The sequence below is a fragment of the Hypanus sabinus genome, chromosome 19, assembly GCF_030144855.1.
Source record: "Hypanus sabinus isolate sHypSab1 chromosome 19, sHypSab1.hap1, whole genome shotgun sequence".
In the NCBI taxonomy this organism is placed as follows: Eukaryota; Metazoa; Chordata; class Chondrichthyes; order Myliobatiformes; family Dasyatidae; genus Hypanus; species Hypanus sabinus.
Genome location: NC_082724.1, coordinates 30,206,455 through 30,217,354, shown reverse-complemented (window position 1 = coordinate 30,217,354; position 10,900 = coordinate 30,206,455). Strand labels below are relative to the sequence as shown.

The following is a 10,900-nucleotide window of genomic DNA, read 5'->3' as shown; positions in this document are numbered from 1 at the left end:
ATTAGGAAACATAGTATTATGGTAATGCACAAAAGAAAAGTGAAATAAGGAAAAGTGACCAAGATCTATCTGTAATACACTGTCAGTAACATGATGGAGGCAAATTTGATTATTACATTCAGACAGGAACTGGACTATTGCTCTCACATTGAGCCAGTACAAACCTGTTGGATGAATATCTTCCTATTGTGTTTCTAACAATTCCTTGATATTTCTAACAATTCCTTGAATCTTGCCACAAACTTACTCATTCTTAGTTTACTCACACGGGTACAAATATTTGGAGGAATTTATTCAGTGACTATAAGATCTAAATGTGATTCTGTACTTCTGCCCTAATATTTGATGGAAAGGCTCCCAATCGGGTAGTTCAAGGACCATGAAAACATTTTGCTGCGAGGAGGTGGGAGATGACAGAGTTAGAAGCTGGGCTCCTTTCATGCTTACTGGCCTAAAGGAATGGGAGTTCCTGATCTAAGGCCCTTCAAGCAAATTCTTTTCCCTGATCTAGTTCTTTCGCTACCACTAGCTGACAATAGCAGTGTTCCCACCCTCCAACCCGCCCCTTAAGTATTCTCATCTGTAGTTCACACCATCTCCCCCGGTTTAATTTCTTACATGGAATTATTGCAACGGAAAAAAAAATGTGTAGCAATATTCAACAGGGAAACTGAATTGTCTCGATCACCTAGGTTCTTTGATAAGTGATTGGAAGGCATGAGGGACAGAACATTTATGATCTCAGTGAACAGCTTTGTACCTGGTTCGACAAAGAGGAAACAATGAACGGGTTGTTTGGCTTTGTATGCCTATTGGGCATTTCCTTTGTAGTCTGCTTTAAAAGTTATCTTTTGAGCCTCTTCAACTCTTTTTGTCCAAGTGTTTATGCTGAAATTCATAAATTCATTTCTTTATTTACATGTTGTTGTTTGCTTTTAGATTCCGAGCCATACAGCTCACCATGACCTTGCTGACCATCAAGCTTCAGTTAATTCAAATCCCATTTACCAGCACTTAGTCCACAGCTTACTATGCTTTGATAATTCAAGTGCTTTTGCCAATACTTGAAACATGTTTAGTACCTGCCTCCATTTTCTTCTGGGGCAATCTTTTCCAGATTCCAGCCACCCTCTGTGAAAAAATGCTCTCCCTCAGATCTCTTCTAAACCTCTTACACCTCACGTAAAAGGTCTTAACACCTCTGCCATGGAAAAGGTTACTTATTACCTACACTATCAATGTTTCTCATAATTCTATTGACAACCCACCCCCAAACCTATTCTCCTGTGAGGAAAACAAGAGCAGCCTTTCCAATCTCTGCTCATTATCAAGATGTTTCATTCTAGACAACAACCTGTTGAATTTCCTTTGTACTTCCTCCAGTGCAGTCATGTGCATAATATTGTGTGGCAGCCAGACTACAGATACCTAAGCTTCTGAAGTTACAGTATGTGACTGGAACTTAATGGTCATTTAAGACCATGTTTGGCAAGGGTCTCTAGTTACTCTTGGTGTGGTTGGTAGGACAATGCGGGACATATTGGGGAACAATAAATGAGAGGAAATATTTGTGTTCAGCAGAATCCTGCAAGATAATTACATTCATGGTTTAAATTTAAAGTCGTAACTTTATTGGACCTGTTTGGAAGTCATTGTCAAGATTTACTAACCAACATTATTTTAACCCATTAATGACAACTGGTATCCCCACTGTAGCCAGTTGTACACATCATGTCTGTGTTATGTGACTGAGGTCAACCAAGTCTATCCACAGGATTTCAAAATTCTCTTCAGATTTGGAGACCTCCCGTCTCCCTCATTACCAGAAAATACGTTTTTTCTAAGTAAAATCACTGATCGTTTTCTGGATAAATATAGTACCTTTCTGGAAGATTTCTATGCAAACATGGACACACCACAAAAGTCACAATCTATCTGAAACATAGGTACTTCTTCTGAATAGTAATATGCTTTGGTGACAGGGACTCATTGATTTTCTTTCTAATTAAACACTTAAAAAAGAGAAACTTCATTGAATATACTTTTTTTTGTTTTGAATCCAGGTTGCAAAGTTAATTGTGTTAAATCCTTACTCATCTGAACTAAACTAAAACTGAAATGAAAATAGATTCTTAAATGATTGACACATACCACAATACTATTGAAAATGACAGAATTTTAAGAGCATGAGTTTAAAATTAAAATTATTATTGGTAATTCTGACACTGATTCTATTTCTGTTCTGTTTAAATAACAGGAAGTATGAAAATCACAAATAATAATCTGGATTTCATTATGGGGGGAGCAAGATTTATATACTATTGAATTATTTTGCCTTCTAAGGCAAAATTTTTACTGCAAGTTCATCTGTAACATTATTGATATAATTATGTGCACTGATTTGTCATGGAAGGAAATAATGGGCAAAGATAACTATTATGTAGTAAAGTTAACTATTCTGCTGACTAATCTGTAGATCATTCCTTCCCCTCAAAGAATTTTTATAAATCTGTAAATCACAGTCAAAAATTAGAATAGTTTGAAGAATTTAATTTACTTTTTATTCAACTACTTTAATGACTAGAAAATGTACATATTAGTATTTTAAAGGTATATTGTTATTCTAGTTGTTACTGTAGTTAGTGAATACAAAAAAACAAAAAGGGGAAACATGTATTTACTTACATCAATGTGAGTCTCATCATTTAAATCATAAAGACATAATGAACACGTTCAGACAGAAAACCACAGGAGAAGGGCTGGTCAACAACTACTTCCTGTCTTTGCTTCCCTTAGTCTCAAAATGTGGCAGAGGTTCAAAGACTATAGAGAGGATGCTTTATTGTTGCTTCTCACTGGCCTCATTTTATAATACTTCCATGCTCCCATGATAGTAAATATATCAATTTCTTTCAAAACATGTTATAAATTAAAAGTTTTTTATAAATCCATTTCTCAGTACATATTATACCATGCAAATTATCTACGCCATTCCAACAGTGAGACTCAAAAAAAAATGGAGAAGTAAACGTCTCTTACAAGTCTGCAATTCTACATAATTGCAAATCTCCACATTGCCCAAAATTCTACCCCAGTTGATAGTTGCAAGCATGATATATAGTCACGTCAGCAGTTTGCATTATGAATGAATATCCGAAGCAAACTTCAACATGCTGACCCAACTATTGAGCATAGTTAGTTCCTATTGATTGGAGATGAATTTGATGCCAAATCAGTTTTGATCTTTGGGGAACAAAAAACACCACCAAATATGGATCTAATGAAACAAGAGAGTAAGTAAAAAAAAACTGTTGAGTTGTTCTGACACTTCTTAGAGGGACAAGTGACGTACAGCCACACAAGATTGAGCAATAACAGGTCTGTGATGCCCTTAGACGTCCGGGGCCACACGTGCACTACACTGAATGGATCAGTGTCTGTCTACCCTACACCGCCAGGTGCGGGTAACCTGTTGATCCCCATTCGTGATTGGGATCGGGAATTGCAATTACTTCTATGGTTCTATGGTTATCATCTATTAACAATTTACATCAATTATTTGGAAAAAATAACGCCAATCAGTTTTAGCCCATTTTTATTTCATGAGTTTTCAGATACAATAATTTCTTTAAAAATATCTAGTAAATTAATCATCCATAATCCTGCTCTTGTGGACCTGACTCCATCATAAGATTGATTCAACAGAGTAAAATGTAATAAGAATGTGCTGACATTGTCCCAGTGCCCCCGGACCCCAATGGGTTGCATCAAATCCTGCTTCACTTGGAAATGAGAACATCCGCACTGTCCTTGAGGGTAGAGATTAGATCCAAATTCAAAATGTTTTGAGCCAGACATTCACAATGATAGGTGTTGCATGTTGTCTCATGTTCAGTTTATGTCCAGAATGAAAGCTGGATGAGAATTTTATCCAAAATAATTCAAATCCTTCTGTGAAAATATAATGTGTCAAACAAAATTAGCCCTCACCAATCCCTATTATCTGTGCTTGGTTTTGGACACAACCAGATGGGGAAAGCTAGACATGACTCTCAGGACAGCACGAAACTTCTAAAAGTTTATTGAAATTAATTAACACCACAACTAATATAATGTAATATGCTACCCATAATATATTACAAGAAAATACAAGATAATTATAAAAAGACTACAAACCACTCTATAATAATGTACCATGTACTGCTGTGGCTCTTATACTTTTACAATCATTCACAGCTTTTAACTCTTAACCAATAGTAAATTGAGCTCCTGTTAACTGTGATTAACTGTAACTGGGATTGTGCATGCCACTCGCCCTAGTGTTGGCCCCTGCTAAAGGTTTGCTACTGAATTGCAGCCAGGATAAATGATTGACAGAAACCTCTCCCTTTGTGAATGACCCTTCTATGCCCTGCTTATTGCAGTGAGGTTATGCAGTCTACCCAATTTAGTCCACAGTCCTACATCATCATCTCCATCATCGATTTTTATTGGAAGTGTTGTTATGATGGAGAAGAGTTCTGAATTTGTTGGCATCTGTCGACATTCCGTAGATATGCCGCAAAATCTTAGTGGTAGATTATGTAAATTGAACTCTTGAAACAGATTATGTAAATTGGGTCCTTGCATTAATCTTGTCTGTGAAATAAAAGGACTTTCCTTTCCAATTTTCTTGAACTCCCAGTCTGTAATTTTCAAATTTGCTTTAAACACAAGTCTCATGCTGAATGGAATTTTGGTCAATTTTTGGTCAATTAAGTCAGGAACTAAATGTACATATTCCTGAAGGCACTGCCTTTAGATCATGCTGTTAAATTGTAAGGTTACATGAATACTATATCAAATAGTTAATGAAAGAGAAATGTGAAATATTTAACGTTTTCAGTTTTTAATTTATGTTTAGTTAATTAAATATGTCTGCATATTGAAAATTACATTCATGTTTTGTATTCCAGTTTACTAGCTGTCCCTTATTTTACAGCAGCTCTGTATCTGTTATATAACAACTGCTGTATGATAAAATTCACTAGACTGCATCCAGAAATGGGGGGTGGGGGTTGTCATATGAATAGAGATTGAGTGGGCTAGGCCTGCACACTCTAACATTTAGAAGAATGAGAGGAGATGGTAAATTCTTACAGGGTTTAACAGGCTGGATGTGAGAGGGATACTCCCCTAGCTGAAGACTCTAGAGCCAGGGGTCCCAGTTTCTGAATCAGGGGTAAGTCACTTAAGACTGAGATGAGGAGAAATTACTTCATGCAGATGGTGCGACTGAGAAAATTTCATGACGTTGATTCAAAATAGAGATCAAAAGATTTAAGGATATCAACAACATTAAGATGGGGCTTGTGCATGGAAATGGATTTGTAACAGAAGATCGGTCATGATCTTTCTGAATGGTGGGAATGCTTCATGCATAAACAGCTGCTTTTTACAATCTTCAGAACCATGACCTGCAACCATTTTTGAGGGAGATCAACTTCACAATCCAAATTACTTCCAAGCCATTGCTTGAACATGGAAGACCAAAAGTTCTTGGGAGATCGTCACTGGTATTAAGCCAATGATGGATTCATCATGGTCTTGGGAAATCTGTATGCTGAACGTGCTCTCTTGACTTTCAGGTAGTTTACATTTTAGGACACTTACCTAGATGTTTCTGTTGACAAATCTAATTAACATTAATCATTTACTGTTCTAAATATTTTCACAGTTAAATCATCTAATTTAATGTTATGATTGATTTTAATTTTTTTTGAAAATCATTAATGTTTGTTAAAATTAACAACAGTCATAAAGCCCTTTTATATTTATAATCACTAGCACATCTGTGGCACAGCTTAACTATCTGTTACTATTCAACATGTCACATAATATTACGAAAAAATTCTAGTCAGACAGGGAAGTTTATATGGAATGCACGGACTGGAGTGACAGTGAGTTTAAAATGAGTGCAATAATCATTACCTAGTGATCCACACACAAAGCCATCAGCAGTTAGATCACAGATACCAGAATTTTGTATGAATTTGGATCTCTGGTTTAAATCAGCACAGTGAGGGTCCTGCCAATGGTTTGAGACTGAAGAAGGAAATAAATGTAGAAATTCATTGTTAATTAGTAAAACTACTGAAAAAGGCAAAAGACTTGGACGCTCAGTTTAGTATCATTGCAAATTGAGTTATGAATTTATAATTCTCCAGAAGCTAGGAACATTTACGACGATATGGTTCACAGAAACAGAGATGCATATAGCAGAAATGCAGGTCATCCAATCTATCATGCCTATTCCACTGCCAGTCTATAGTTATTTTTATGAATGTATTTATGAGACAATGGTGTAAGGCCTCGATAAGACTGGAAGTGGAGAGGATGGTAGGGGAGTCTAAGACCAGAGGTTACAGCCTCAGAATAGAGGGCTGCCCTTTTAATACAGAGATGAAGAGGAATACAGCAGTGAATCTGTGGAAATTGTTGCAACAGGCGACTGGGGAGGTCAAGCGATTGGGTATATTTAAGGCAGAAGTCGATGGATTAGTCAGGGCATGAAGTGATATGGAGAGATCACAGGAGATTGGGGCTGAGAAAGAAAAGGGATTTGCCATGATGAAAATGGCAAAGCAGATTCGATGGGCCAAATAGCATTAATTCTGCTCCTATATCTTATGGTCATTTACCCATTTAGGTGCCCACTTCACAGGTCTACCTACTTATCCTGAACTGTGCTAGATTCTCACCAATGTTTTCTACTTTTCTAAGTTTCAAATCATAAAAGAAGTTTGGGTTTCAATGACACAAGGCTCAAAGAAAGAGCTTACATGGAGTAGGAACAATGGCTTTGAAGAGAGTCTTACATTCTTAGTGAAGGAGAAAAAGACAAATGTCAAGTACTTGGTCAGCAAGCTAATTGAGTTCAGTGCCAGAAAGTTATCCTGAAGCTAAGTCATGTTGTTTCATAAGTCGCTTTGACAACCTTTTAGAATAAAACATCAAAGTATTCTGCAGACATAGGTTGGAAATCAAGTCATGCATGTTCTTAACTCCAAGGCTTTCTCTCAACGTCGTACCACTGGTGTAAATCCAGTGCTTGTATTCCAACACTTTAATATTCAATCAGTTGTTTTATTTCCATTTTTTTCCCATTAATGTTATTTTTCCCCTGAACAATATTTGCCAGGTGCACAGTTAAGGCAGTTTTAAGGAGATGACTGGAAAGTAATATGACATCTTATTTGCCTCAGTCATAGTCATTCAAATTCAAATAGTGGTTTTCCCCTATTAATTAGAGCAAGAAAAGGCCACTGTGTCCCTCAAATCTGCTCCACCTTATAATGTGATGACTGGCTAATCTGATTTTTACTGCTCCACATTCCTATATACATTTGATATCCTTTCGCAACATGGTTCTTTAAGTGTCTAATTCAGCTTTAAAAGTATTCAATAACCTTCTTCCTCAAGGAACAGAGGTAGCAGAGTTCCCAGTGCATATGATCTTCTGAGAGGAAAAACTGTTTTATCTTATCTGTCTTAAACATTACGTCCAGTGCTAGAACCTCTCTGTGCCCATCCAGTTAAGATCCCTTTTGATTTTGCATGTTTCAAGCACTGCCATTCTTCAATGGATATAAGCTGATTCAGTCTTTCCTTATACACCTATCCACTCATTCCAGTGTGTCCAGTAAACCTTTTCTGAACTGTTTATAACACATTGACATATTTCTTTAAATAAGGAGTCCAATACTATACACACTACTCCAGATGTGGTCTCACCACTACCCTATGGAAGTGACGCATAACCTCACATGTTTATATTCAATTCCCCTAGAAATAAACAAATACATTCTTTTAGCTTTTTAATTACTTATTTAACCTGCATAATAGTCTTTGAGGGGTCATCCAGATCCTCAGTATCTCTGAACTTTGCCATCTATCACCATTTAGACATGTATTTTTATTAGTCCTACTGAAGTGCAACATTTCTCATATTCCCATATTAGCCATAGTGCAATCACTTGAGTTGAGTAAGATCTGTGCGTGATTTTAACGTGGGGAAGGTTAATGCATGGGCGGCCACCACACAGTCCTTGACAGATCGGGGCCAGGGTCAGTAGCGTGGAATGCAAGACGAATGGAGACCCTTCACTGCAGAAATCTTCCTCAGCCTTCACTGCCATTGCAATGTGTCACCATTTTCTACCAGCTCCACTGTTAACGTCTTGGTCGGATTGCTCTTTGTCTGGAAGCTCCTTTGTCCGGAACCTTCTCTTTGTCCTTGTCGCCATGGGTAACACTACCAGGAGCTAAGCACCAGATAGTCAAACTCCAGGTGACATCACTCTTGGGAACTCAGGAAGTCACAAGCCTCTCCACCATAACAAGGTGATGATCCTCAGAAATTCCCATCTTATACTATATTTGCCTGATGTTTGTTGTCCCTGTAGTTTCCCCATGTATTCTTCCTAATCTACTTCCCTACCTACCTTTGTGTATTCAGAAACCATCACAACCATACCTGTGTACAGTACTTTCATCCAAGACAGGTGCAAGTTGCAAAAATTTGAAGCCCTCTTTTAAAATTTTCCCAACCATTATAAGATCAATTTATGCCCACCCCATTTCCCATTAGCTAACCAGCCTTTGCCTCATACCAGATTATTACTGAGTTTTCATTTTCCATAATAACTTTTCATTTAGCACTTTATCAAATGTTCACAAAAAGATCCAAGTATATTATATCCACTAGCTCCTGTTTATTCACAGGTACGTTACTCTGCCAAGTAAGCTGGTCAAACATGACTTCCTCTTTATAAATCTATATTGCCTAAATAGTTTGAATTTTCTGAGTGTCTGCTGTTACATTTTAAATAATATGCTGTAACTGCTTGCCTATAAATATTAATCTAAGATATAAGTGTAACAAATTAAAAGGTAAGGCCGCACAGAATAACCAGATAAACAGAAACTGTAGTAATATTAACTCTTCAGAATAACTCTTAAACAATCTGCAAACTATGCTATGTCTACCAATTATTATACTAAATGAATGGTAGAATTCCTGAAAATTATAAACATTGACAGAACGGAATTTACAAAGAGATGGTTGTGAAGTCTGAATACATGGATATCATCTTCCAAGATAGATTCTGGAATTGACCTTACAAATTGGAGGTTAACATCTGAGAGGGAGACATTACAGGCAACTACTGAAATATATAATAAAGCATGTGATATTAAGAACTGTCATGGATTTATGAAAGTGAAGTGATGTTTGAGTAATCGATCAGAATTCCTTGGACATATTGGTAAATGAGTCTATGTCAGTGAATGTAGTGAATGTGGATTTTTGTAATGTTTCTGATAACATTCTGTACAAACAGTTACTGAACACTTTGAAAGGTGGCTGATTACTGATGTGGATCATCAGTTGGTTAATAAATACAAAATAAAGCAGGAAGAACAGGTTGGCATGTTGTGACAAGTAGGGTACCACAGAGATTGGAGTACATCTCCCAAATATTCACAGTCTGAAGAGGCCAAACGTTTTCAAGTTTGTTGATGACACAGATCTAACTTTGAGGATTGCGAGTTTTGTTAATGATACCAACTGGCTTCAAAAGGATCTGGAGAAGTTCAGTGAACATAAGAACCAGAAGAAACAAGAAAAGGCCCAACAGCCTGCTCCAAGCTTCAAGAAAGCCTTGGCAAATCACCTTTCCTCTATCTTGTCCTATCTGTCCACTTCCTTGTAGATCAATTATTTGTCAATCTCAACCTTGAATATATTTAAGGACTCTGCCCCCACTGATCTCTGGGATAAGGAACTTCAAAGATCCACATGTGTCTGGGAGAAATTGCTTTTTTTTCATCTCCATTGTAAATACATGATCCCTTATTCTGAATGTATGCCCCAGTTCTAGGTACCCTTCTAGGGGAAACATCCTGTCAATTCCCCTCAGAATCTTTAATTTTTCAATGAGATCACCTCATATTTTTCTATATTCCCTTCAAAGTCCAACAAGCTCAAACTTTCTGTCTATCCATTCATCTAAGAATCAACTTGGTGAACTTTCTTTTAACTACCTACAAATATATCCTTCCTTCAAAGTAAAAGTCATAAATATAACTACCAGGTGTGATCTCACTCTGCCTTGTAAATTTGCATCAAAACATCCCCACATTTATTCTCCATATCCCTTTCAATTCCATTAGCTTTCCCAATCACTTGCTGAACTTACAAACTGTTCCTTTGCATTTCATGTATTAAGAAACCCAGATATCATTCTGTGCAACATTTGTTGTACTTTTGTAATATTTTCACCAATCATTCTTCCAAAATGGCCAACCTCATATTTTTGCACATTATAATCCAACTGCCAATGTTTTGCCATTTAAGTAATTTATCCCTTTAGAGACTCTTTGTAGGCTCCTCAGAATTGCTGTCTCAATATAACGCTGTCCGCTTGTACGGAAAAATAGGATTGAATATTTTTTTTCAAAGTTGAATGATTGGGAATTGTTTATGTAAAAAGAGGACTGGGCAATGCAGTACAGAAATTATTGAACACTAAGGTGTTGCTGCATTTAAATGGTGATATCTTGCCTGGAGTACTCTGAGCAATAAGATATGTGTGCACCTTTAAAGATGGGTTGATTAAGGGTGGTCAGTATAGCTTTTTTATGAGTGGAGATCATGTTTTATGAACTCGATTGAGTAGTTTAATTATAAAAAGACCAAAAAAAAGAGGAGGACAGTAGATGTGTTTTATATGGACTTCAGTATAGTCACTTATAATCAGAATCAGAATCAGGTTTATTATCACTGGCATGAGACGTGAAATTTGTTAACTTAGCAGCAGCAGTTCAATGCAATACAGAATCTGGCAGAGAGAGAAAAAAT

General features: G+C 36.7%; 1 long non-coding RNA gene across 1 annotated transcript in view; it reads right to left on the bottom strand.

The window, feature by feature from the left end:
* The window catches only part of LOC132377847 (uncharacterized), a 106,345-nt gene that overhangs the window by 68,882 nt on the left and 26,563 nt on the right, over window positions 1-10,900 (bottom strand). The gene's annotated exons all lie outside the window — the stretch shown is intronic.